This window comes from Ambystoma mexicanum, chromosome 4p, assembly GCF_040938575.1.
Source record: "Ambystoma mexicanum isolate Mex_15411 chromosome 4p, UKY_AmexF1_1, whole genome shotgun sequence".
Classification (NCBI taxonomy): domain Eukaryota; kingdom Metazoa; phylum Chordata; class Amphibia; order Caudata; family Ambystomatidae; genus Ambystoma; species Ambystoma mexicanum.
This window is the reverse complement of record NC_090927.1, coordinates 984,040,672-984,067,739: the sequence shown is the minus strand read 5'-3', so window position 1 is coordinate 984,067,739 and position 27,068 is coordinate 984,040,672. Positions and strand designations below refer to the sequence as shown.

Genomic DNA, 27,068 nt, shown 5'->3' with positions numbered 1-27,068 from the left:
AACGAGACTTGTCAATGGCAACAGTTTGGGCATTTGTGTAGGCATGGGAAAGGCACTTGTCAGGTGCTGCTATAGATGTATTAATTGGCTATTGGTGGTAGGAGGTGCAAAATGGTCTGAATACCTGGGCATCTAATAGCAGTGCTTGGCAAATGCCTAATACTTATACACAAGCCAAAACGGTTGGTTTTGCCAATGCTTGTTTTTAATAGGACTTCAGTGAAGGAAATGCATAGTGCTTATAAATCAAGTGGCTGAAGGCAGACCTGGCTAAGAAATGTTATTACACCAGTAGCCAGTAGCAGTGTGTTTTACAACTCCAATTAAGTCATTAACTTCAGAAGACTGCTTTGGGAAAACACTGGCAGGCACTTTGAGAGCAAAGTTGGATGGTAAGGCTTGATTAAAGCAAGCTCAAAGGGTTCCCATGTGGTGGGGTTTTGGGCAGGAAGGGACAGGACTATGGTGGGAGTGCCATCAATTGTCTCTTTTATTTGTGTTTTTTATGTACAATGAGTTTTGCAAATGTGACCAAATGGTCTGTTTTATTCGAAAATATAATAAATATATGAGTTATGTTTGCTAAAATTGAGCCTGCCATCTCTTTATATTTGTTAAAAGATTGATGTTTTGTGAATACATGGATTTGGTGTGAGACCCAGGTGTGTTACCTCCGGTGAGGATATCAAAAGGTAGCTTGTTGGTAACCCCCTTTTTTTGGCTCTCTCTGTACCTAGTCCTTTTCCAACAAGCCCCTATATAAAAAAAGAGGAGTCATGCTGTAAAAGCCTACTCATTGTTTTGTATAAACTATGGTGGGATTGGCAATAGGGTTTAGCATGGCAATGGGCATTCAATGGATGGGCATATAACCAAACAACATCTACACGCTTTGTGTCCCTCCTTGTATGCCATTTCTCCCTGTATTTAATCTGATGCAATAGTTTTGGCTTATGGATGGTGATAAACACCCGCATAACAGCCCAAAACTTAAAAAGAGAGCGAAACAATGCAAACATGGTTGCTGCCAACAAAACACACAAAGAAGAACCAGAGAGAACTGTTTGTTGTCAATGTTAACTGAACAGAAAAAACACTGAGGCTCTCATCGGCACACACCAAAAATAGATGCAGCAACAAAAGGAAGGTTCCATGAAGTTAGAAAAAGGTAAGAGGAAAACATTCAGAAGAACAAAAGTGCATGTTGGTGTTGGACCAACCCTCTGGGAAAAAAGGGAGGTGCTAGAACCAGAGGCAGCCCCTTATGCTGGTTTAGCCTCACCTAAAATAATTCAGGGAACTGCAGGAAATTACAGCAGTTAGTGCCTGCAATGTGGGGATCTCGATTGGATTAGGATAAACCAACATTCCATACAGGGTGCTAGATTCTGCTATTTTTCCTAAATTACAAGAATAGCACTAAATGGTGCAAATTAAGAGACCAATTCATGGAAAAGAACGCATAAAGCCGTGTCGAGAACAACACTGCTCAAGCCTGCGTGCAGAATAAAAAATGTGTGCCCCACGGATGCCTGGAATTTTCTGCACAAAGTAACCATATTCGCAAGTTGTAGACAGAATGTCCCCAAAATACACACACACAAAGCAAAAAACAGCAAGTACAGCTACCTTTGCGTGCTCCCCCGGGTGCAAAAACACGCATCCCTCAAACAGTGCATGGGGTCCCCCGCAAATGGGCCTGTATGTCAAGGACCCTGCGCTGGGTCCCCCATACCTGTTACCGGCATCCAGGCAACATGCGTACGATGTATCATAACTTGGGTGAAACTTAGAAAATCGATGTGCGAACACCCGTAAACTGTTTCTGCTCCACACTACAGTGTGCGCGTTCACACCTAAGTCCAATCAGATCCCTGGCTGCGTACACGCACCCCTTAATCCGACATGCAAACCCACCTCCACGTGGTGATTGCTATACGCAAGTGTACTTACGCCTGCCTTCGTATGGCAGAGATATAGAGGGATTGCGTGGGCATTTTGCAGGCGGGAGGTTGCTCAGTCACATCCATGAATACACTTTGTTTTGCGCATTTGTGAGCGTGCTATTGACTGCTGCGTGGTGTATCGCACAAGGCACTCGACCGCTCGCAGTTAGGAAAAGTGCCCTGCAGTCGACTCCATGTATCGATGAACAGGGTTTTGCACGCAGAATGGCGTGCAAATCCCCGATTTTCCACGCAAAATAATTCAATGAATCGGCCCCCTAAGATTGTAGTGCTAAATTGGATTTCTGTGTTATCTTGCAACCGTGGTGATAACTTGTACAGGGCAATCGTGCACACAGGCGACACAAAAAACAAACATTAATAAAATAGGTAAAAATGGTTAGTCAATGGCAGGATTTTATTACCTCCGAGGAGAAAAAGAGGTTAAAAGTATACGCCGGTGCAGCCGGTGGAGTACTCGATTGTATTAACAATGTTACAAAGAGTAAAGATGGCGAAGTTGAGAAGCAGTGTATTTTTGAACACCACAATACAAATAAGCCATCACAATAAAATATATGAAATGGAAAACAAAATACATGAAGGGCTGCGGGTTTTCATCTGAGGGATTATGTTTCCTCATCAAAGCAGGAGGATGGTAGGAAACAAGAGGGCACTTCAGAAATGTTGAAAGGTAAGATTTCAAGATGGAGGGTGGATGGTTAAAGAAAGCAGATATCAGTATGAACATGAATGGCTTCAATTGGAAACAAGAAGTGAGAGTTTGACATTCTGAAATACTCTTTAACAAAGGAGTGGTTCTTTAAGGCATTAGTCTCCCATGTAAGTAGAAACTCATGAAAAAGTAATAAGTATAGGAGCATTTAATAGAATGTTTAAGACGCAAAAATGGCAAGGCTCCAAGGCATCTAGAGAGAGAGGGGCAGACAATGCACTCAGCATAAAACAAGTTAATAGTCGTGCAAATGAATGAGCAGTTAGTATCAGGTTGGGATGTCTCTAGCGCTTTGGGGCCGAGACCGCCATAGGATCGCTTCTGTCAGTGCTGCTGATGGTTGAGCCTTTGGAGGGGTGCTCCAATTAGATACTGGGCATGACCATGCCATTGGGGGTTATGCTGTTGGTTAGGTATTGGGGCGCTTGCAATCTAGTGCTTTTCACACCAACCCTAGAGCTTTAAATTGACATGTGTCACAGATCTTCCGCAATGGATGTACTGTATGTTATTTTGTTTTCCTAATTTAGAGAACAGTTTCACCATGGCGACGTGGGGGTGCACGAAGCGTATAGTGATGGATATTAGAAGTGCTCTGAGTTGTTGTGGTTGTCAAATTAAGCTTTGCATAATGACCCAAATGCCTGTATCTTAGTCTTTATTCGTTTTAAAGTCTAGTTGCCCGAGACTACTGAGTTGATTTTGGCTTCAAGAAACAAGACATAGATCCACAACCGGCCCACAGCATTTACACTTTTTAAAGGTTAAATGTGTGCTCTACAATTATTAGAGTTTTAATGGGGAAACAGAAATGTAGTATGGACCTGGGAGAGTCTCCCTCAAGGTGCTCAGTTTTCATATGGTCCACACAGAGCGTGTTTCTGTTCAGATACCCTATGGGCCTGATCTACAAAAGCGCTTTTGAATGTGGGAAGCACATTGGAAAAGGCTTTGTAAATCAGGCCCAATATGTCGTTTGCTAAAGGACCCACTTGGACATCTGTTCCAAGGCATCGCCATTGCTATGAATACGCAGCTGAGGGCCTGCAGCTGAGTTGTTGAACCCAACCTCCAAAGCTTTTAGGACTTCGTTCATGTTCAAGAGTTTCAAGTAAATGTTAAAGAGCATCAGGAGAGGTTGTGAGGACATAGGAGTTGTCCTCTTTGCCTTGGAGGGTTCTGCTGTGATGGAAGGCTTCAAGCGCCGTGACCATGGATTGTTACCAGTGAAGAAGGCTCCTGCGCTCCTAGATGATAAATTCCAAGTACGAGCTGAGGATGAGCACCAGCCTTCGACGGCTGGTGAGAGGGTATCAAGGGCTGTTATTGTCACAATTTCAACTCCATTGGAGTTTTTTTATTTATTTATATTAATTGGTTATTTATAGCACGCTTAATACCCAGAGGTTTCTAAGCGCGTACCCGGGGTTCGAACCTGTGTTGCTCCACATCGGAGTGTAAGGGTAATATTTGCTGCAATGAAGGATGGAAAAGGTTGGAAAAGGAAGCCTGACGACCTTGGAAAAGTTGGCTGAATTGCTGTTACTGACTGATTTCTTCAGCATTGGTCATAACCGAGCATGTTATATGGTGTCTGACATAACTCCTGACTGCCTCTGCTTTAACACAGCCATTAACTATAGGAAATACATGTTTTCATCCAGGTTCAACCTATAATTGGCAGTGTACCAGGTAGGGCAGTAAGCATAGGACCTTGCCCAACTGAGCCTTTCCTGTCCATTAACAGTCCCGCCAGTTTCTTTGCAGCTCCTGGCTGCCCTGAATGGTTAATGCAATGTGTGTAGCATAGATAAGATATGAATGAGTTACCGATATACCTTGGTTCTATGTCACTCCATCAACCGGTTTTCTTCCGCTGTGTTTTTTGCAGCAGATTTATTTGTTCATTTGGGGGGGGTTCCACCTCAACCCCCTTTCCCAATTATATACTACCTATTACCCTCTACCCGTTATATCCTTTAGCCACACCCCATATTTTTCAATTTGTTTTTTCGGCCAAAAATCGGCAGCAGAAACTCTGTGCGATGAATGAACATTGTACCATCTACCTTACCTGCTTCCAGGTCGTTAGCAAACAGAGATGATTGGAGGGATCGCAACCATAAATCAGAGATCGACTGCTGGTGTTTAGAAGTCAGAATAAGCCACACGCCGAGTGAGCAGCCTTCCAGCTGGCAAAGAATTGATCCTTAAATTGTGTACTTTATAGAAAATGTCTATGCTTATGCTTATATTATCCTTTACTTTCTGACTCACTGCTAGTAATTCATACTTCCAATTACCAGACTCTAGAGAACATGTCTCAAACCAAACTCAGTGACATTCATTCTTTTGGTCAAACAGAAAACTTCTTTCTGTTGTGCCAGGGTAATGCCAGAGTATCCTATAAAGTGCCAAATGATGAGAGTTGTGTACCAATTTCTATTTTAATTCCAGTAACCATTTCACGTCCATATCTCTGAATGTTTTAAGCCAAATTAGCTTGTTCCTGTCTCCATTTTAGGCATTCCGCATTCTCCTCTTTTGTGGATTTATTAATCATTAAGACGCTCCGATATAAATTCTGGGTAGATAAGAAGCGTTGTCTATAGTATTTACATTTGGTTACTGTAGAGACCACCAGTTCTCTATCTGCATGTATGTCTTTCATGATATGATATGATAGGTTATTGATAACGCGCTTAATACCCAGAGGTTTCTAAGCGTGGACTCGTGGATCGATCCTGTGTTGCTCTGTGTCGTCTTGTTTCCAAGGCGAGCACGTTGCCACTGAGCTATCCTCCCGAGATCATCACTCAGATGTTTCCTTTAGCTCACATTTGTTGCACGTTATCCTCCTCCAGAGAGCTCTTATTTAATATCGGATCAAATTGATGTATTTTGTTACGTGTCAGTATGTTCTGATAGGGCATACCTTCAAACAGATTCCCTTGTCCCATCCCCGAGAACTTGTTTTGTTAGAAGCTGGAAGTATACACATTTTGGGGGTTTGCTCCAGCATTGAGAGCTCAACTGGACGTAAGTGCAGGAACGACCCTCCCCGTCCACCACTATAATCCCCCTTATCAAAACCTTTTTTTCTGTGCTGCTGGAGATCCCTTGTAGAAATGTGGGCTCCTCCATAGTGGTGCCTATTGGACAACCGGAGGTATTCTAATGACCCTTTTTATTTCTTAGCAAACTTGTCTTGTACTTTCAGGCGTCCAATCCTAAAGAATGTTACTGAGCTGAAAAGAACCAGACAATTCTGCAGGTCATTAAAGAAAAATGAAGGCCTCTAGTTCTCTAAATCTGTCTTACTTTGAACCGGCCGGGTCAAGAGAAATGGAATGATGCCTAAGCAGGAGGTCCAGTAGCCTCAGTGCAATTCCAGTCTTGCCAGTCACCTGATGGACATACTTCCTTAAGGGCTCTAGCCGCTGCATCAGGAGCGGGATTGTTGGTGGGGAAGATGAGCTGAATGGTGGGATAGATAGATTCATTTGAATATATATTGTATTGGCATGAATTGTATGATAAAAGTGGACCATAACCATGGCGAAAGGGGCAACTAATTAAGTTATCTTTGTTTTTAAGTGTATTGATTGTTAATGCACCATAGCAATGCATTTGGCCAGGATGATATATGGTGCCCTTTCTTACCCAGCAGGCATTAGCATAGTTCCATGTGCATGCTTGAGTAAGTGTGTCTTAATCACTGGAGCTATTCTACTCATTCTACCTGACACCCTCCCTAGTATGCCACAGTCCTTCCCGATGAAGGCTCCCTGCCTTCCAGGCAGAAACCAACCAAGCTGTCTTAAATGTCCTGAACTTTTTCTCCAATCCCTAAGGTGAATATGTCTTCTGTGTATTTACGTCCACAGGCAGAGACCAACGTAGAGGCCAGGCCCACGATGTTGCCAGTTCCAGATGCATGAAAGGATGAAAACGTTTTGTGCTATTGCTGACATATCCTCCCTTTACCCTCTCCCCCCGTCCACCTCCCCTTCTTACCCCACCCATGGCAGTGCTATTTCGGGCTACTGCTGTCACCTATTCAGTAAACGTCCCCGACAGGCAGCGCTGTTGCGGCATAAAATGGAAGTATACCAAGTTCACAATAAAGACTGCGGTACCTCTGTTTCAGACACATAATAAGGTGTACACACAGCCCCCCAAGTCGTGCTCTGGCGGACAGGGGGGTTGGGAGGGGTTCATTTACATTGGAGAAGAGGCAACGCTCGTGCTGTTGAGGATCCCATTGTTAACTCTGACATAAACACAGCTCTGCAGGCAGACACGTGGGATGCAGCTTTATAAACATTGGCCACGCGGACATTTCCCGTGCGTGATGACGTTTCGACTATTCTCCAAACTCCATCTCTCGCCTGTGCAACAGAATTGTGAGAACACATGCCACATCATCAATGGCAGGACCGCACACGCTGACATTTCCAGGGAGAGAGATCATTTGCCTTGACTTCTGACTCGCAGTGTGAAGAGAAAGTCTTTTTTTATTTGCCAAGCATGGAGCAAGAAGTACTTTTGCAGTGCAAAGTCACTTTGCTGTGCTGGTGTGCTCTATAAATTAGGCCCTGCGCAAAATGTATTTTTGCAGTGCAAAGTCACTTTGCTCCACTTACAAAATGTGATTTACAGACACCTGCATGCCTTACAGCTGTAACCCCTGTGTTTTCCATTATGTGCCTCCGATGCAGAGCCCCCAGCATTGGTAGGCATGAGAGTGGCAGGAGGTGTGGCACCAGTGTTCTTGTGGTTTTGAAGGAAGGGATTACGTGTGTTGCAAATGGAATTCTTCCACTCTTTTCTATGCTGCCTGTCATAGCTGGAATGATCAAGCCTATTTTACTTGTGTGACTAGGCGCTCAATCATTGGTGCAGGTCTGTCCGCAGAGCAGCATTCAAGCTACGAGATCCCCCCACCTAGTCTGGAGTTCTAAGGTAGCAACATTCAGCATAACACAGGGGCTCAGCTTAAGCAAGCACTTTTGCATCTACAAGAACTCAGTGATTGCAGTCCTTCTCATGGTTCACAAAGGAAGAGCAGACCTCTGCCAGACAGATAATGCTGCGGAGTTTGCAGCTTCATCTGGGCTGGCACAAGGGGAATACCTAGAGCCTTCCCAGGCACCCTCGAAGCACCAGGGCAGCTAGCTCCTGTATCTGTGATCCACAGATTGGGCGTAGTTGTGGTGGTTTCATGACAAACAGGATGCTCAGGAGCAGAAGGTATCCACGACTGCGAAAATGTACCTGGGAGCACGACCCCTTCTGTAGGTTTTTGGGGTGCTTTTATAACCTTAGTTGGAAGGGCAGGTTGGGGCTTCGCGGAGCACCAAAGCCAAAGCGCAGATCAATACAAGATCTGTAGAGTTTTCTGTTGGTCGTGGTAGTTCCTGTTACAAAAGATACTGTTATTTGCTGCCAATGATATGCCAGAGTGATAGCATGCCCTGGTGATGATATGTCCAGGTGTTGATATGCCTGGGCGATGATATGCTTAGGTGATGATATGCCCATGCGATGATATGCCCAGGCGATGATATGCCTGGGCAATGAGATGCCGAGCGATGAAATGCCTGTATGATGATTTGCCCAGGTGATGATATGCCCAGGTGAGGTGCTTTTGGACCTAAATTGATTATTTTGTTTCAGGCTACTACCTCTGGTACAGAGTCCATTTCAGAACAGCACCCCCAGGTACTCTTTCAGAATGACACTAGTATCTTGTGGGTCTTTCTGTCAACACTGTAGTGAGCAGAACCTACCTTGAAGGTTTTCTTTAACAACAACAGGTCCAGGGAGCCAACATCCTCACAAAGAGTCCCCGAGTCTGCCACAGTGGCACACCATCCTCAGATTGTAAGCATGTGCAATGTACAAATGATTTTTTTTAAACCCAGTGTGCTCGGTACTGGTTCGATTTTAGGGTCCTGCCCCATTCTGCCATCAACTCTCGGCTTCTGTGACGCATCTGTAATCACTCAACACTGTTTCCTGTGCAGCATCTTATTTGAGGGGCTTTCGTGAAATAGGGGCCTTCTTACACATTTTGGAGGTGCAGTAATAAAATGGTGGTAACAGAATTACACTCACTATTACGGCACAGACCAATTTAGATTTTCAGAAATGAAAATCGCTATATATCACCTGGTTTTGTGTGGAGGACATATTCTCCACATAAAACCATTATCGCATGCAATATTACTGCACACAGTAACATGCAATCATCAATGCAGTCCTGAGTGACCCCGAATGGGGAATAATTGAAGAGGAGTCTGCATGACTCTGAATCATGTGAACAAGTGGCGTAATGGGGGGCCGCACACCTGCCGTGGTGTGTGGGGCCCCGCCATCCCATGCCCTGAGATGGGGCCCCCTTGGACTAAAAAAAACATTTTTTTAGTCACTCTACCTTCATAAAGAAATTATTTCTTTTACAGCGTAACAGAAATAATTTCTTTATGAAGGCAGAGTGACTACAAAAAGAAACTATTTCTTTTTGAAGTCTGAGGGCTCCCCAAACCTCATGACATGGAAGCCTCTAGGCTGGAGGCCTCCATGTCATGGGGTGGGTGAGCTCTATGACTTCAAAAAGAAATACTTTCTTTTTGAAGTCACTCTGCCTTCATGAAGAAATTATTTCCATTATGGTTCGGTCCTTAACGGAAATAATTTCTTTATGAAGTCAGAGTGACTTCAAAAAGAAATAATTTATTTTTTAAGTAATAGGGTTCCCCTCAGCCCTATGACGTGTGCATGTGTGAGTTTATGGTGAAAGGGTGCCCATCTAAATGTATAGGTGGCTACCTGTGTAAGTGTATGGTGAAAGGGTGAACAATTAAATGTATGGGTGGCTGGGTGTGTGTGTGTCAAGTGTATGGTGAAAGGGTGCACACGTAAATGTATGGGTGGCTGTCTGGGTATGCCTGTGTGGTGAAAGGGTGCACAGTTAAATGTATAGGTGGGTTCCTGTGTGAGTGTATGGTGAAAGGGTGCACAATTAAATGTATGGGTTGCTGGGCGTGTGTGTGTGTGTGTCGAGTGTATGGTGAAAGGGCACACACTTAAATGTATGGGTGGCTGCATTGGTGTGCCTTTATGGTTAAAGGGTGCACACTTAAATGTATAGGTGGCTGCCTGTGTGAGTGTATAGGAAGGGGGTGCACACTTAAATGTATAGGTGGCTGGGTGTGCGTGTCGAGTGTATGGTGAAAGGGTGCACACTTACATGTATGGGTGGCTGCCTGGGTGTGCCTGCATGATGAAAGGATGCACACTTAAATGTATGGGTGGCTACCTGTGTGTGTGTGCCTGTATGGTGAAAGGGTAGACACTTTTTGCATTTTTGAAAGGAAATTGGGGTTGGTCACCTTAGGTTACTTGGGGGAACCCAGACATGGACCCCTTGCTCACTGTGCTCAGAGAGGCACAGCTCCACTTCACTGATGAGGCCCAACAAGGCTGAAACACATGTATGGGGGGTTGCTGTTGGTACTCTTGTTCAAAGGAGGTTTGCCTGGCATTTCGGTGCTGGACTGCCCTTGTGGGTGGGACAAAGACTGATATGCAAATGGATATTCCTCCTTTGTGAAAAGTACAGTGAGCCAAAAAAACGATGGCTGCGGACTCTCACAGTGGGTAAAAACCACAGAACATGTGATCATGCCATGTTCTTTCGAGATAGGGGCACCTGCTACCTTTTTTGCACTTAAATGTATGGGTGGCTTGGTGTGTGTGTGTGTGTGTGTGTGTGTGTGTGTGTGTGTGTGTATGCTGAATGGTGTGTGTGCTTGTGCTCAGGGGCGCAACAAAACCTACATTTTGGGGGGTGCTAACCTTTCAAATGTTGGGGGAAGGGCAAACGTATTGGTGTGGGGCATCTAACATCATTATGCATTCTAATTAGACTATTCTAGTGTATATTCAATGTTAAAAGCAGTTAACTCTCTCCTTTAAGTCTGAAAGCACCCACTTATGGACTGCTGTGAGAATAAGCGGTCTCCTGTCCCCTCTCTACCCTTCCAATCACTTCCCTGGCATGCAAGTATTAAACCCACGGCAAGATTTCAATTGCCTAAAGAATTATTAATTTGAATGCAGGTACTAACATTGAAAAGCTTTACGATTGTAATTACTGGGCCTTTGTTAACAGCGAAACCCAGGTGCCATTTAACATCTGTGTCCTGTTCTGTCCTGCAACGGCTTTGTAGGTCATCCAGCTCGAGTCAAAATGTCAAGAGGAAGGAAGCGGGGAGGGCTGAAGCCCAGCCAGCTCAATGGTGTTGCGCCACTACTTGTGTTTAATCCCTTGGTTACTTATTGGTCATCTGCATTACTCATGGCCCTATTCGTCCTTGCCCCAGTACTTGTGTATGAGGCCCTTTGACTCATACACAAGTACTGAGATGAGGTAGAGGGGCATGGAGGTAATGCCTGGCTTAGTTACTTTTAATTTTCATTACTCCTAGTCCCCCTCTTCCTCATCCCAGTACTTATCTCTGAGACAAGGAGCCTCATATGTAAGTACTGGGACAAGGAAAAGGGATGTGGAGGTAATTCTGGGCAGAGAAACTGATTTTGGGGTTGGGGTGTGAGGGAGAGGGGATGTGAGGGAGGGTGTGAGGGGGTGGGGTGGGATGTGGATTTTGCGATAAATCATAATGGCTATCCATGCCCAGGCTAAGTAGGCTTGCTCTGTGGTATTATTGGCTAGAGAGGCATTTAGGAGCAGCCAGTCTAGTAATTTCTTCATTTGGCTTGACTTTTTTTTAACTAGGCATCTCTGATAAAGCTGTCCTGCTAAGTGTAACTACCTGGCTATACGGGCATTTGCGTTCTGCCAGTCTAGCCGTTTCTTACTGCAGCATTGTGTTTTTCTGGCCATCTTTAATAAAATAACCATAAGTGTTATTGCTTCAACTGGCATTTTGGAGCAACCAGTCTAGGTGTGTCTGAATGTGGCCTGGCCTGCTTTACTATAATATGTTATTACGTGTCTGGACTGGTCTACATTGTGCAGCCATTTGGAAATGTTTTCATTGTGGCATGGCATTTTTAATAGCAAAGCATTATATTAATTAAAGCATTAATGTTCCTGTGCATTGTTGGTGATTTACATGTATTGGATTTTTAGATTGGTGTTACCCTACACAACAATCGCAAATGCTCTGGCCTTTTAGCCAATTCTTCTCAGAAAGTGTTCTGTATAATGCATTAAAACGCATATTTATATCTTTCTCCTACTGCAGTGCACAGCGTACCCCTGCAGCAGCACGTTTGTGCGTATTGCGCAAGCATGGTAATCTAGGCCAGCCCAGTGATTTGTTGCCCAGTTGAGGGGGTGGCCCTCAGCATGGCTCGCACGGAGTAAGGGGGCGCCCAAATGTTGTGTTACGCCACTGATGTGAGCCATTTCCGTTACCACACGGGGTTCCAGTGAAAGAGCTTGCTGATATCAAACTGAGGCCCTTAGAGTGTTCTCTGAAAAAACGCCCTTTAGAGCACGGCCTGTGTTACATCAAATAAAAGAAAGTCACGCAGAAACTTCCATTCTATGCATTGTTTTGACGCCAGCCCAACTATTTATTTCATTTAAAGTTTTTTCAGAGCGCAAATATAACACTAAAGTGTAACAAAACACTGATAATAAAAAACAGTCAGCAACATAAGATGCAATGAAGGAACTCTTTAACTGGTAGCCTTGCTGTAGGGCTTCAAAGCTGGTGCTCTTGCCGCCCAGTGCTCACATTTGCCAGGAGTCTTCATTTAACCCCTTAGGTGCTGAGGGCAAATATGTTCATCCTGAGTCCCCGTATGGAACCATTGTAGGCTCTGCTTACTAGTGGGGGCTATTGTGGTCCCCCATCACATTAAACTATTTTTAAGTGATTTGGCTGTTACCAGTGTCCTTCTCTAGCACTCCCTAATGCTGGATAGGCCCAGTTAACGAATCAATCTTTTTTTACAAGCCAGCTTTGTTTTAATTCGCTTACTTTACTCATTCATTAACGTCCATCCTTAATGTTCTTAATGTCTAATTGTGTTTGCTTTCTGCCAACCTTACCACTAGCTCCAGCTCCTCTCAGGGGATCCTTAAGGCTACCGAAAGGCCTCTGCAAGTAAGTGTGGACTGGGAACCAAAAGAGGCCCTGGAAATAATTTTCAAAGTGGCCCCATGTCCCACATTTTCTGCAAGCCCAACCCTTTTTCCTACGAGAACATTTGGAAATACCACACAAAAGAGGCCCAGGGTGCAGAGGCCTACCAGAAAATCTCCAGAGTTCCCTATAGGCCAGTCCACCCCTCTCTGCAAGAGGTGAATATCAAAATTTCCTTGGATCCTGAACCTGAATTTTGCATATTCTCCTGCCAGAGGTCAAAGGGTACTCCGTTCCCTTACGTTTTGGTGGAATCTGCCACCCTTCTCTTACTTTGTGTGACCTGGGGCACCACTGCAGAACATCTGGGAGGGAACATTTCTTTTGTCTATACCTCTCCCCGGGGGGGGGGGGGATTCAAACGTCAGACCTGCTTGTAACACTTCAGTTCCCCGCCATACTGCACTAGCTCGCAGGTGCTGGACTGCTTTTCTTTATTCGTACAGACTGCTTGGGACATAACGCCCATTGCCGTGCAGCCGCAAAGCTCCACTCGTCAGTGATCTGTGTGTTTCTTCTCCAATTAAGAATGAAGCATGGATTGCTGCAGACACTTGTCTCTACAGGTAATAGACAGCTGGGAGTCCCTATAGTCCTGGGCCCGTCCCTTTATAGCTGAGAATGGTGGGTGATTGGGAGGTGGGGCTGCTTAAAGCTGAATGCTGTGGAGGACAATAACAAACGAATAGTGATCATTTAAATGCATATTTTTTCAGTCTTGACAGTACTGTTGTAAAACACTGTGGTGTTGAGTGGGTGAAGGAAGGACCAAGTTAGGTTCTGACAAGCTTGGCCCCTGACACAATCCCTCTGCCTTGACTGCACTGCTGACTCCATGCATCTCAGGTAATACCTTGCATGTCCTTTCTGATTATCTGAAAGCACGTACATTGGAAGGACCTGAACCCCCCATGGCCCTGGGAGGCCAAACATGATATGCATTATCACGACAGCCAGCAATAGTATTCCTCTTAAGTCTAAGTGTTTGCACTCCACACCGCACACCACTTTGGGCCTGATTCACTCAGAAAATGTCAGTAATATTTTTCGGTGGGATTTTCCCCATTGAAAAAGGCTTTGTGAATCAGTCCAACCTTAAATGCTAAGGGCCCGATTCATGGAAATGTGTGCAGAAATCCTGCAGGGGCCACGCACCAAGAAAGACACTGCACACGTTTTCATGGAATTTACTGCACAAAGTAACCGTAATCGCAAATCGCGGCCAGAACACCCCAGACACACCCATACACTAATCATAAACAGCCAAAACAGCTACCTTTGCACGCCACCCCAGGCACGAATACACGAACCGTTCAAACAGTGTGTGGGTTCCCTGCATGCAGGCCTGCATCTCGGCGACCCTGCGCGGGGTCCCCCATAACTGCATCCGGCACCCCGACAACATGCGTAAAAAATCATAACTCAGTAATTACTCAGGAAATCTGCGTGCAAACCCCGTAAACCTTTCCTGCACCCCACTAAACTGCATACATGCACCCCTAAATTAAATCAATTTACGCCTGACTTCGGGTGGCGGATAGTAAGAAGGACTTGCATGGCGATTTTCCGGGCTGAGTGGTTGCTCAATCGAATCCATGAATAAGCCCATTGCCGCGCAATTGTGTGCGTGTGAGGGACTGACTGCAGGCCATCACTCGGAACGCCCATTTTTTTAGCAATTTCTTCCCCATTTTTGGTGTTCCAGCACTTTCCCAGCCCTCTGCGCAAGCCATGCCCATGCTCTGCGTAGAGCCTCGCACTAAGCCCTCCACGACTCACAGAGACATGTCGAGCCTGCGTGAACTCCACGCAAGTCCAGGAAAAGACCATGGAATTTGATTTGATTAATCGAAAAACAGGGATTTGTGCGCAGAATGGCAAGCAACTACCCTATTTTTCACACAAATAATTCCATTAATCGGGCCCTATGGGTGTACATGTTCATTCTGAATCATGTAGGAAATAATTGAAAGCTCCGCCCACTCCCATTATGCAGCAAATTTGAATGTCTTATGATTCGCACTTACACACGCTGTACACGTGATGAGGATACCCACAATAAATCAGTAGGTCTTTGAAGCTGAATATTTTAAAGCAGAATCTCCAAGCCAGAAAGGTGTGCAAATAAAATCTGATTGGCCTTGCTGCCAATAAAACCCTTTCAGAAATGGCCACTAAGAAACTTGATGTCTGTTCTCCAAGCACGCCCCAAAATGCTACAATGCAATGTAAAATATACTTTCATGATTTTGGTATTGCTAAAGCATATAAAGATTGCCTGCTTAAGAATTTCTAAACAACAGTGAATGGATTTGTGAAGTACTTACATCCGGAAACCAATGCATATTATTATTCTGAGCACTAAGTGGTGCAGCCCGATTTACATGAGGTAAGCAGAGGGGAAAACTGCAACAAAACATAAAGCCTTCTTGAAAAACATGCAAGTTACAAATGTGTGGGGGCTATGCCAACGCATATGCTTGCATACAGCGTCCATCCTCTCTACCGAATACCTTGTTGGGGGTCACAGTCAGGTCCGGACAAAAAATATGCTTTTTGCAAAGAAAGTGGCCCAAATTTGAGTTTCACAATGCATGACTCATTAGTGTCTATTAATGTTTTATTCGCTTTTACAGAACACAGGAATGGTGCTTTTGGAGCATTTCAGGGGGGAAAGTGTGACACAATTTGCATTTTAAAACATATTTCTGAAAACTACCCACTGAGCAGTGCACTAAGCCACCCAACTGATCCACATTGGCCAGTAACATTGCTCAAAACGACCCGTTGCACAGTGCACTAAGTCACTAAACTAGACCACATTAGCCAGTAACATTGATCAAAAGTACCTGCTTCGCAGTGCACTAATTCATCAAATTGGTCCACATTGGCCAGTAACATTGCTCAAAAGTACCCGCTGTGCAGTGCACTAAGTCAAAAAACTAGACCACATTAGCCAGTAACATTGATCAAAAGTACCTGCTTCGCAGTGCACTAATTCATCAAATTGGTCCACATTGCCCAGTAACATTGCTCAAAAAAGTACCTGCTGTGCAGTGCACTAAGTCACCAAACTAGACCACATTGGCCAGTAACATTGATCAAAAGTACCTGCTCTGGAGTGCACTAATTCATCAAATTGGTCCACATTGGCCAGTCACATTGCTCAAAAGTACCCGCTGTGCAGTGCACTAAGTCACCAAACTAGACCACATTGGCCAGTAACATTGCTCAAAAGTACCTGCTCTGCAGTACAAGCATTAATCAAACTGGTACACATTGTCCAGTAACATTGCTCAAAACTATATACTGTGCACTAAGTCACCCAACTTGTCTACATTGGCCAGTAACATTGCTCAAAAGCACCCCCTGCGCAGTGCAATTATTCATCAAACTGATCCATATTGGCCAGAAACATTGCTCAAAACTACACACTCTGCAGTGCAGTAAGTCACCAAACTGGTCCATATTGGCCAGTAACATTGCTCAAAACTACCCGCTGCACAGTGCACTAAGTCATCAAACTGGTCCAAATTGGCCCATAACATTGCTTAAAACTAGCCATTGTGCAGTGCACTAAGTCATCAAAATGGTCCACATTGGCCCACAAAACTGCCTGCGCTAACCTGTCCGCTTGGCCCTTTGGAAACTGCCCTTTTGGTGAAGCCTGAGACTGATAAAAGCACAAGGAGTAGTTGATGGTCGACTGCGTGCATAGATTTAGTAGTGATGTAAGGCACTATGCTAACGAGAAAAATTGTTGGGTCAGTGCCTCGCACTTAACAATTGGACCAAGAACATTTAAATGCACTCTTGGTCTAAAAGACAGACCTTCCACATATGAAAGCAGAGGAGAGGCAGGCTTACGTCTCATTAAAGGTACAGCAGTCATTCCATCATATTCTGGACTCAAGTTATTTGAGCTGGTTCGAAGGAAGGCCCAGATACAGCACAGCAGCATAATCTAGTTTAGAAGAGGTTATCAGCCCAATGATGCAAGAGGGGCCATAGGAACGAATACAGTCTAGGTCTGTTCTTGACACCATAGCACCAGTGTTGGAAATGGGAAAAATGTGGTGGGGGATCCCAGAACACACGGGCCGGGGTGGGGGAGGAGGTCGGGGGGGCTGAGCTCGAGGGGGCGGAGGGGGCTCGTAGTGGACATCCAGCAATGCTGGAATACGTAAAACAAAATAGATATATACCATCTGCGACGGCAGCATTGCCTTTTACCGCCGGCTTTGGCACTGGTGTGTAATGCACAATGCTCGCTATGGAATCGGTTGTACATGTAGCGAGCATTGTGCATTGCACACCAGTGCCAAAGCCGCGGTAAAAGGCAATGTTGCCGTCGCGGGAGTTTATTTTTTTATTTTTTAAAGTCCAGCACAGTTCATGGTCTTGGGCGGCTGACTCTGGCGGGATCCCGAGATCCGGCTCCATATCTGGTGCCGGATCTCGGATCCGCCGAGAGCCGGCCCAATGACCAGCACTGCATAGCACATTGTGAAAAACTTCCCTAATGTGGGGTTTGAGCCCCAGACTGGCATCCCAGATGATCCCTTGTTTCTGGCTCTTGGCAGCAAATATGCAGTGGTTGCCAAACAAATGGCCAGAGTGGATCAATGGGGTGCAGCAGCTCCTCCTTCTTGGCCCCTTTAAGTTTGAAGCCACTGCTGCAGAGACTTCTCCTGAGGCAAGTGGCACCCAGATACATCTGTGTATCATCTGCAAAGGATTGGCACAAGAGCTGAGTATTCACATGAGTGAGTGAGTCAGTGAGTGAGTGAGTGAGTGAGTGAGTGAGTGAGTGAGTGAGTGAGTCAGTGAGTGAGTCAGTGAGTCAGTGAGTCAGTGAGTCAGTGAGGCACTTGAGCGTCCTCCATCCGGGCCTCTTGTACCTGTTGATGAAAAGCATCCATAGGGGGCTGAGCAGATTCAAGAAGAGGGACCTCAGTTGCAGCCACCGCTCCCAGATACAAATGGAGGACTGAACCCCCTCAAGGGCCACCCCAGACACCCTTACCATCAAAGCAAAGCAGTTGGCTCATGCACTTGCAATCAATTCTCCACTGAAAGAGCAAGTGGGTGATCTATAGCCAAGCATCCCTTGTGTGCATTCACTAGACTGCGAGACCCCCTTGGGCCGTGGCACTTGTCCACTGGCATCAGGGAGAGATTTATAGGCAAGGAAGGTGTGGCAAGCCCGCCAGAATGTTTATTTCTTTCAGCAAAAACGTGTTAATGTGTCCAAAGTTAAGAACTTTGTGGTTCTAAAATGTATTTGTCAGTCCCTGTTTGCACTCTACAAATGAATGATAAAGAAAACATCTCACTTATAATTGCAACCAGACCCCTGCCGCTATACGTGAAAATTGCCTTGCATGGTAGCTTCATTGTTTGTTTGGATAAATTACTGAAAATATAAAGTATTTGCAACGAACAAGTGGTCACCGCCAAAAGGGCAAGCGTGGGAGTGTGGAGGTGAAGCCTGATTGGGAACATCAGTGCAGTCCAAAACGGGAAAAGCTGGAGACTAAACGCTTCATTATAGGTTATAGGCCAATGATAAAACAGGCACTATGCTGCAAGACTGCCTGTGTTACCGCTTTGCACGGCACAGGCTTCAGCAACCGTTAAAAAGGCCCGCTTTGCAAAGGATGGGTGGGTCAGATACGTCACTCTTCTTGCTCTTCGAACTGGAAGGGTGTGATGACCCTTATTAGGAAGAACTTGCCAAAAAATATCCTTTCATCGCATAAATATAACGAGGGGCGACGGGTTTCAATAATTTTGAAGACACAAAACACCACTTTCCTGCTAAGCAAACAGGCCTGCTTTGATATCTCACTGAAAAGCCGCGGCAACGCCACAGGAGGAATTACCGTCTTTCGTAATTCTGCCTATGCTCAATAACGTGTAATAGCAAAAACCCTCAATTGTGCAGCGAATTAGCATTCCCGTTTGTGAAAGCGGTAACTCAGTGTGGCGATATTAGCACAGTTTATACTGGCAAACATACAATGCGGCCTCAAGCGCTAGCTCGGGTAACTTCACTAGTTAGAAGCAGAAAGTATGCAGGCTATATGGCTCGGGTGTCCTTTGCCGCCATCGCCCTTGTGCCGTATCAAAGAACCCTGCCATTTGTCGAAATAGGGTTACAATGAAAATGTGTGTTTTCCTTTCCGCTCAGAAAAAAAAGGGAAGCATCAAACATTTGAGAGCATATACCCTGCAGAGATCTGTGAGAGCGCACAGCGGGTGTCTTTTTAGTGTTAGAAGAGGCACCTTCGGGAGAAGCTGCGACCCCCTTTGTCGGCCCTGTGCACCGTGTCCTTTTGCTGAGCCAGCCGTGGGTTCCCTTTCTTGCGCGCAGCGCGAAACGGCACTTAATTAGCATCGAACTCTGGCAGTGGGGCACGGACACGAGCGCGTCCAGCTGTGAAGCGGGGGCCAAAGGGGGCCTGTCCCGGGGGCATTCCGTGATTCAACGTAAGGGACAGAAACGCCTGTGGACACAGGGGTGTCTATCACTTATTAGTGATGGGCGGCCATCCCCCATACTGGGAGCTCCTTTATTGAGGAATAACCCAGCAGCGCCTGCACTGGTGTCTTGGTACCTGCACAAAACACCCGCGCCCTCTGTTCTGTGGCCTTTTGGGAAGCGGATGGGGGTATTATCCACCCAAACCTGCTAATATGGGATTAGATGTCATTTAATAAAAATTAGTAGGATGCCTCTTGTACCTTTATATTTTTGAGTAAAGTTTGAGTAAAGATAGCCATGTTCAAAATCCGGCATGGTTGTTTTCAAGGTGTAATAAAATTCAGCGAAAACGGAATCTTACACACGATTCGTTAAGCTTAAGCAACAGACATAAAACGGGATAAACGAATTTGTCAAGGCTTCGTTTTTGCTTATATTAAAATATATGTCATACGACAAAGAAACAAAGAAGATATGCGAAGATGAAAAAGCCATAGAACGTGGATTTCCCACTGCTGAATATAGGGTTTATCTCAGGGGTGCGGGGGAAAAAGGGGGGTCTACGCCCTCATATCCCGCTTGCAAACTCGTTTTGTCATATATGATTGCAGCTCGCGAGGTGCACCTTAGCACGTGCCGAAACCACGACTTTTCGTGTCGCGTGGAAGACCTCCACTGGGCTGTATTACTGCCAAAGAGTGTTACTTGAAAAAGCGGGGAATCGCGTGCTAATTTTGGATAAGAGCAAAACGAGAACCCACGGCAAGGATTTTTAATTTAAACAACGAACATCCTGCGGAAGAGCGCAAAGTAAATAGACACAAGTGTGTGTTTTATTGGGAGAGAGAGAAGAGAGAACACTGAGCCGCGGGTTCTGCGGGCAGGCCCTGTGCATGGTCCGAAGGATGCTCTGGGTCACCAAGGTGGGCGTGCCTCCATCTTACACCTGAGTGTCACCTCACTTCCCTGGCAATGCTGGCAATGGAATCCAACGGCCCCTTTTACCCCGTCCCGCTTCTCGCCACAGAAGAACCATTTTAAAGGCTACAGGAAATGTCGGAGAAACGTGCGAGGGATGTCCCCCCCCCAACCCCCCAAAAGGGCTCATGTCCCCTCCATTACAAGAAAACCGCAGGAATCAGTCGAGTGTCCCGCCCGAGCACCGCTATTTGTTTTTGTTATTGTACAACTTGTCTTTACCCAACATACAAAAAGGCCTACACGTAGAAGAGAAGGTTGCGTGGTGCCACCTCCCCGGAGGTGGGGGAAGAGGTAACTCAAAAGAATGGCAAAAGGCAGCGCCACGTCTCATAATAAATACAATTCGTAAAGCATCCATGTCCGTTCCGTTAAAGACACTGGGCCTGAGTTGCAAAAGCGTTGTTGAATGGGGATATACCATTGAAAAACGCTTTGTAAAGCAGGCCTAGAGTGGCGCAGTTAACTCCAACCGTCCTCGGCTAATGACGTGCCACTGAAAATGCTACTGACCCTATTTACCTCAGCGCTAAAAGGTGCACGCGCGTGCGGCTACCAGGAAGCGGCGCAACGCCAAGACGCGTCACGTGACGCCCGGCCACGCACTGGGCTATTTCTCAGCATACGGGCGACGCCACCCGCCATTGGGGCAGCATTCTCAGGGCAGGCCTCTGTATGGCTGCGTCGCGTGAAGCCGGGCCCGCGCGCGCACGGGTATATCTCCCGGGAAGGGCCTGTGTGTTAATATATCACTGCAGCCCACGTGTGTTTTGAGCTCTGGTCTGGCACACCTGCTGACTGACTGAAGCACAGTACAGCCCAATGTAGGGCCATGTCTTCTCGGCACTGTCCAAAGGAATCCGAGGACTTTGATCAGTAGACGCCCCGACTTCTTCAGAAGAGCGATATTGTCCATGAACACACAGTACACTCACTCACTGATATAACCACCTTTCGGATAGGCATGTCTAGTGCGGGGGCACGAAGTCATCCGTGCATAATGCCATGAGATGACTAGATGGCTTATGATCAAAAATAGTCCAAGGCCTAGGGCATTGTTTGTGAATATTACCAGAACTCCAAGATTGCCTTCTAGGGGAACATGACCATACCACACACATCAAAATGTAAGTATTGTGTAGGCTACATACTACGTCATAGATGGTGGACACCCATCTTTGCACGGGTGGCTGCATATCAGCGCAATTTCTAGTAATCCACGGGTATGATGTTATTCCTGTGAATTATAAAGTTTCAATCCAATGCTCATTCAGTAACAATTTTAGTTTTTTTTCAGTCCAAATTCTTCACTCTGAGTCGGATTACTCATGGCTCAACACACATCAAGAGCAACACTACTCCCCCACCGCCCTCCCTGCGTCCATCTTTACAAATGTTTTCCCCTCTGTGCGGTAACCCTTGATACGCACTTTAACCTCTCTCTACTTTCCTTTTCCTTCCTTTCCTCCGCAGACTCAAGTCTTGGCACCCTGGTGGGCAGGGGTGGCCTGGGAACCAAAATAGGCCCTAGAAATAATGTACACAGTGGCCTCATATTACACATTTTCAGCAAGCCCAACCCTTTTACTAGGAGAACGTTTGAAAAAAAATATTACCACAATAAAGAGGTCCAGGTTGCAGAGGCCTAACATGAAATCTCCAGAGTTCCCCAATGGCCAGTCAACCCCTGCCTGCTGTGTGTAGGGGGGTGGGGGAGCATGATAACCACGGGTCATTTCTGCGCTGAGAAACCACTAACGTAGACATGTCGGGCAGCATAGAAGTAACATGACATTCATATAAGGAATACACCTTTGCAAACAGATTGTGTAGAGGTGGGAATCTTTACACAGACAAGTATTGGATGCATATGTAAAGATGTGTAAATACAAGTTTGTGTGTAGATTAATGTTCAGAACATGTCACTCTGTGTGGTTTTCTCTCGCAAATCGGGCCCAGGGGCAGCGCGGCTGCATGGAGGCAGCCTGGGAGAGATCAACAGCAGCCAGGAGATAGCGGAGCTGACTGCTGTCTACACCCGCGGATTAGTTTATTCCAGGTTTACCGCGCAGTCTGACAGAGGGTGTGACATATTTCAAATGAAATCCCCGTGAAGGATGTCTTCTCATTAGGCTGTGCGGCACTGCGCCGCAGGGAACGGCCTTTTCCTCGACAAAGGCTTTCTGGCTCGAAAGCATCGCCCGTGCTGCACTTTAAGGCCAACTACTTAAACGGAGAATGTCGCCGAATATGTTATCCGGAAATAGACACTTTGAAGCCATCTGAGGCCACGCTTCCCCTGATGCAAAACACCCCAGTGTCACTCCTATCCCCAGCGAGCAGCAGCTCTCTACTGCACAACGCTGCATTGCTGCTGCATGCAGTGCGATCACGAGAAGCGCCGCGAGACACGAGCGCAGGTGGCTGCCTACTGATATCAAGAACAGAATGGACGGGGTGCTGTTTGGAGCATCCTTGGCTCTCCAGTACCTCTCGGGACAGTCTAGAATGGCCACCTTCCTTCCTAGCGCCACACCCTTTGCCAGTGCCCTCTAGGCGGCTCTGGTGAATATAGCGTGCAAACTCCCCCAAAACCAGCACCAAATGTGGAATCTCCAAGGCCCAGACTGTCTACGAAGTGAGCAACATTTGACACTGTTAGGCGCAGCAAATCTATGCACTGACTTGGCCTGTTTATTGTACAAGGATGCCCTTTTAAGTGGTATGGCTGTGCAACAGAATCGTGAGATGGGTTTAAGTCGTCAGGGAAATTTTCTGGGGTTAAATTACTGTATGTCAGCCTGTCTGTTACTCTGCCTGTCCAGCCATACAAACCCACCCCGCCACTCCATCCACCCTATCCACATTCATCCTTAAACCATCCTTCCATCCACCCATTCATCCAACCATCCATTCATCCACCCTCCTTCCCACCCATGCATCTATTCATTCTCCACCCACATCCACCCAGCCCTTCATCCATCCTTCCAACCATCCCCCTACTGGCCCATCCATCCACCCCCCAGCAACATCCCATCATCCATTCATTCACCCTCCCACCGACGCATCCAGCCATTCACCCATCCATCCACTCATCGACCCTTCGTCTCCTACTCGCCCATCCACCTGCCTCCTTGGCAGGCCGCCAATCTTGCTCTGAAATCGGATGATAACAAGGACTGACTGGTGTTTATCTGCGTCCGCCCGTTTCAACACTACACCTTGGCCCTCGATTCATTCAGCAATAATAAGTAAACCATGTATTCTTTCCCACGAGTATACACTCAAATGCATGTTTACTGTAGAGCCCACACATTGGGAAAGAAAGGCATTTCCCAACAACTATGTTCTAAGCACTTCTATAAATAACATTAAAAAAAACTCTCGGTGAACAACTGCGTCTTATTGAAAAAATCCCCACAATTTGTGTTTCCAATTGTGTCCGCCTGCACCTAGTTTTAGATATTAACCACATTGATGGCATTGCATTTGGGTGGAAGTGAGAACTGAGCGCAGCGCCAGCACACCCGCGGTGTCAGACCTAGCATGAAAGCAGAGGCTTCGCAGCCCCGCGAGGAGACACATGCACAGACATAAACAAACCCCCACCTCCCCCACCCCCGTCACACTGACAGCCCACAGACACCGTCTCAAACGTGCCGGGTACTGGCGATGCGAAGTTGGGGAGCAAGGGGTCGGAGGCCAGTGCACGCAGCCCTCAGTGCATGTGACTATGTGCACGATATATGCATGGATTTGGGGACACCCCACCTCTCCACACACGCACGCGTAGATACTATTTAAAGCATGGAAGAAAGTGCGTGTTTAATAATGCAGCTGAAAGCCAAGACCCCGAGTGCCAAGAATGGCGCGCGCCCCTTACCTACGCGCCTCCGTCCCGAAGTATTCCCCTCACAGGGGCCTGGGGTTTCCAGCCGAAGGGCAGCAGACGGCCGCCAGCAGCACACGCACGGCTCCGGCGAGCGGCATCTTCGCCCTGTCTGCTAGCAGCAGGCGGCGAGCCCGCAGCAGCGGAAGCAGCAGCAGCGGCAGCAGAGGCAGCAGCAGCCCGGCGCTCCAGCTGCAAACATCTCATTACACTAATGCATTCAGCACAGGCAGAGAACGCGGCTTGCCATAGCTACAGCGATGAATTTCCATTACGATGACAGCCTCAACCACATCATGTCCGGAAAAGCAGCCAACCACTGGCTTCTAAAGATTACACACATTTTACATGCAAAAAAAAGACGAGGCCTCTGTGTCGTGCTTCCTTCCGCCGAGACTAGAAGCACTGAGCGATTTGCAATTGTATTTTGATGCAGCGGGCTTGCCCGTTTAATTCGTTATTTGGTGGTGGACATTTATCGCATTGTGGTTGTTTTTGTAATATAAGCAATGTATCTACAATTGGATTTTAGCTACCTTCCTCTGTTGCTATAGAAACCAGACTATAACACCATTTCTTTGTCCCGATATTGCGGCATTATGGCCTAGTATTGAATCTACAATACATGAAGGCAATGGTTTGTCTGTTGGATGATTTCTTACATGGATACATACAGCCATACAATATACATAATTGGGTTTGCCCTTATATAATATATGTCAACGTTAACATGTATTTGGGGGGGGGGGGAGTTTGTGTATACATACGTGTGTGTGGGGGTGGGGGAGATTAGGCATATATATTTAAATACAAATGTTTAAATGCCAGATAGATCCGCTTCCAGTCACTCAAATCAAATTTGTTGGCCAATCAGGACAAGGACACAATTGGTTGTAATTCATAGACATCCACAACTATTGTGATGGAGTACAGATGGGAGGGAGACAGCAGGTGAGTGGGGAGACACAGCTTGTGGTGCTGTTTGGTTATTTACCCACCCATTCTCTGCCAATGGCCATGCTCACCTTTGTGGCCATTACGACCCACTATCTGTCCCTCCCCTGCACAAAACACAGCCTCCTGGCATCTATTGCTGCTTTAAACCTGCTACTAATGTAGTAAAAATGTCTTCACCAAGTGTGCCATCAGCCACTTGATGTGTAAACTGCATGTGTACCCTTATATCTGTTCTTTGCACAGAAGTCCTACTAAACCAAGTTTTGGGAAAGCCAACTGTTTTGGCTATTAGAAATGCATTTGCCTGATACAATCACATGCCATTACTCATGCCGTTTTCAAACAGTTGCCATTGTAGCGTTATATTGAGGGACCCCCTCAACCCGGTGAGATTCTACACCGCCCCACCCCCCCCGCCCCCCACTCAGGGAGCCCTACTATACTTTGCTTAAGTTTTAGTTTAGCGCTGTCCTTATGGAAGACTCATATAGAGCCACATAAATCTCTCCCCCTGTGCCCACTGTGACCCAAGAACCAGGTCAGAGTATTGAAAGAATATATATTTATGTTAATTATAAGCTCAATAAATAATAATATTGTTCAATCACAGCCGCCACCTTCTTTGTGGCAGAAAACACAGCTTCATTTACAAAACACACTTTTTCTGCATTTACTTTTGTCTCACAAACATGGAACACAAGCTAAATAAACTGGTCAAACTCTTTCCCCATGAACCCAGTTGAATGGTTAATTTCAATAATAATAATAATATGGCACAATACTAGAATATAATCCTCACGTTGCTGGCTGGAAGTATTTAGTGTCAAACATAGGCACATATTTAGTTTTATGAAAACTAGGTCACCTTCAAGGCTTGAGATATGGCGTTCCCTGTGCACTCAAAATGCTGGTGGTTGAAATTACAGATTTGTAAAAATGCCCGTGGCAAATATTACACCACAATTTAGATTAGGAATAGACACAGGGTTGATTTAAAAACAAGACATACATCACGCGTTCAATGTTGTATACCTGAGGTCTCACGTTTGCAAAGCATTTCTCCCCCAGGCCCAAAAACCCAACCATCAATGGCATGCAGCACCCTTCTGTTCAAAGGCTAGATCTACGAAGGGGGGACAATTTAGAAGTTTCATTTTCCAGACCCCCCTCACTTAGAGGCCCATGTTGGGGAAGTTGGACAGTATAATGGGGATGATTATGAATTCTAGTTTTTCTGACCCCCTTCATTTAAAGGCCCGCATTGTGGAAGTTGGACCGTAAAATCGGGGTGATTATGAATTTTGGTTTTCAGACCCCGCTTCACTTAAAGGCCTGTGTTGGGGAAGGTTGGCCGTTAAGAATTTTCTTTTGTGGGGCCAAGGGCACCACTTGGTTAAATACAATGTTGAAACAGTGGTGATATTTGGGAATTTTGTTTTTAAGATAAGAATACCTTTTATTTAAAAGCAAGTTTTGGTAATGGTTTTCAGCTGGGAATTGGTTTGGAGATGGTGACAATTTTCAATTTTGTTTTGGTGGCAAGTATATCTTTTCCTGAAAAAGAAGTTTTGGTAAGGGATTCAGTTGGGATTTTTCATTTTGGGAAGGGACACACTTTCTCATTAAAGAAGTCAGGGGTGAACAGGAAAATCAAGGCACCTCAATTACCTTAATTTACTATCTTGTATCTTCCCGCCAGGAGGGAGGGTGAAAGTTCCAAATTCTTCCAAGCTCCCCCCCTGTGTCAATCTATTTGGGAGTTAATTAAATTACTATACAGTCAAATATGTTAAGGGTCTATACAATTTGACTCCCTCTCCCACTGATGGAAGAAAATCCACTGTGAATGATAATGGGTTAATTAAATAGATCCCACGCTGGGATTTGGTTG

General features: G+C 45.9%; 1 protein-coding gene across 3 annotated transcripts in view; it reads right to left on the bottom strand.

The window, feature by feature from the left end:
- SCML4 (Scm polycomb group protein like 4) overlaps positions 1-24,592 on the bottom strand; it is a 752,090-nt gene extending 727,498 nt beyond the window's left edge. For 2 of the 3 annotated variants that reach the window (XM_069606558.1, XM_069606557.1), the window contains exon 1: positions 24,215-24,579. The gene's annotated coding sequence lies outside the window, so the exon portion shown is untranslated. Of the gene's footprint in view, positions 1-24,214 lie in introns of all 3 variants that reach the window. The other variant, XR_011260473.1, reaches the window with a different exon arrangement.
- Positions 24,593-27,068: the final 2,476 nt, after the last annotated feature.